Source organism: Schistocerca serialis, chromosome 2, assembly GCF_023864345.2.
Source record: "Schistocerca serialis cubense isolate TAMUIC-IGC-003099 chromosome 2, iqSchSeri2.2, whole genome shotgun sequence".
In the NCBI taxonomy this organism is placed as follows: Eukaryota; Metazoa; Arthropoda; class Insecta; order Orthoptera; family Acrididae; genus Schistocerca; species Schistocerca serialis.
Genome location: NC_064639.1, coordinates 778866914 through 778868955, shown reverse-complemented (window position 1 = coordinate 778868955; position 2042 = coordinate 778866914). Strand labels below are relative to the sequence as shown.

The 2042-nt window shown below is 51.1% G+C and overlaps 1 pseudogene; it reads right to left on the bottom strand.

The window, feature by feature from the left end:
* Window positions 1-404: 404 nt before the first annotated feature.
* LOC126459664 (5S ribosomal RNA) lies at window positions 405-522 on the bottom strand (annotated as a pseudogene).
* Between the last annotated feature and the right edge of the window lie 1520 nt (window positions 523-2042).

The window sequence follows — 2042 nt, the reverse complement described above, 5'->3', positions numbered from 1 at the left end:
ACATCCTTCCATTAACATCATCTTCCAAGACAATTTTAATTTAATGGTACATATGTTTCCTTTTCTGTTTTAGCGTCTAAGATAGGGACAGTTCCACTGGCTGAAGAGCGAGTTGGTTGTATCACTGCCAGTCCATTCCCCCCTCCCCTCCCCCGCCTCGCATGGGGCAGGGAGGGATGACGTGACAATTAAAAAAGCCTAAAGCACTCCGTCTTCAGGCCACGAGTGGCCTACCGGAACCATCCGACCGCCGGGTCATCCTCAGTGGAGGGTGCGGATAGGAGGGGCGTGGGGTCAGCACACCGCTCTCCCGGTCGTTATGATAGTATTCGTGACCGAAGCCGCCACTATTCGGTCGAGTAGCTCCTCAATTGGCATCACGAGGCTGAGTGCAACCGGAAAAATGGCAACAGCGCATGGCGGCCTGGATGGTCACCCATCCAAATGCTGACCACGCCCGACAGCGCTTAACTTCGGTGATCTCACGGGAACCGGTGTACCCACTGCGGCAAGGCCGTTGCCATTAAAAAAGCCTGAAGGAATCATTAATTTGGAAATGGAAGTGTGTATGTGTGTTGACGGGGAGGGGGGGAGGGAGAAGCTGAACACCGAAGAGGAATATGAAGGCTTGAATACTGTAAGCTGGATAAAATCAGGCTGAGAACCACTACAACGACTACGTATATATATATATATATATATATATATATATATATATATATATATATATATATATATATATATATGTGTGTGTGTGTGTGTGTGTAGCTGATTACTGCTGTGTACCATAAACAGACTGTTTCGTAAATTTGGAATGGACGTGGATTGGAACCCGGACCTTCGCGTTTCCCGCGGCAGTTTGGCAGTTCTGCTGGCCGCGTCGTCGAGAGCGACGCCGTGGTGGCGCACAGTGAGTGCTGCTGCCGTTTTTAGCACCGCGCGGCGAGTGTCCGCCGCAGCCGCGACGGCGGCGCCCCGGCCGCCCGCCAGGCTCTCCCGAGGGCGCGGCTGACGAGGGCGCTCCAGCCTCCAGCGTCTGCTCCAGCGCCTCTCCAGGCCCGGTGCGGCCGCCCGCGCAGCTAACAAGCCCGCCTTGTTTGCGGCGCGCGGCTTTGATACGCGAGCCGTCCGCGAGCCGGCAGCCGCGCGGGCAAACACGACGCAGACGCCGGCGCCGGCGCCGCCCCGCTGCTCCGCCGCCACACTCGTTTCCGCCGCGGGACCCCCTGCGGCGGCGAGTGGCGCCGGGAGCGGCCGCGCACTCTTTGAAGGCCGCAGACAAGCAAACATCGAAACGGAACGGAATTGCGGTAAACGTGCTTATTCGGGTAAAAGTATTTCCGCCGACCTTCAGCAAACAGCGGCCGTAAGATGTTTGTGCGCCACAAAGCGGCCAGTAATCTTAAATTTCATCTCGAGTGGTAAGCGCATGTTGCCTGTTTACGCTCAGACTTCAAATTAGTCCCGCATATGTTAAAGCTTGACGTCTGTGAAGATACAAAAAATAAGTTTTCATCCACGTCGCATCAGTTAGTGCCTTACTCACATTTTGTAAACCGCTACAAGCAGTTCGGTATGCCGGAATCCTAGCAGCATGCGAGTGCTATGCGCTCCTTCTTGGGAACCTGCGTTTGTATGATATACTTCAATTCAGCAGCTCATAAAAGTATTGCCTCTGGCACAGCTTACTAATACTTGGCCTTGTGAGGAATATGATATGTGATGTCTGGACATGATCATCAGTCAGCGATTACAGTACTGAATAACACTACAAAGCTGCTTTAAGAGCGTTAATACACGACGTATCTGATCTGCTTTAACCGTTAGGTAGGCGGGCCTGCCATGAGTGGGCGCGTTGCGGATTTTACACCGCAATTAGTATTACACTTTTAACCTAAGAAAAAATAATATTTGTATAAGAGCCAGTCATATTTAATAGGAGAAGACATAACATAACATTACATGGCTCTATAAAAATAATCTTTTATTTATTTGTTGCCTTCACAATCGTCTATTATTGTCATTGTAACTTATAACAAGCC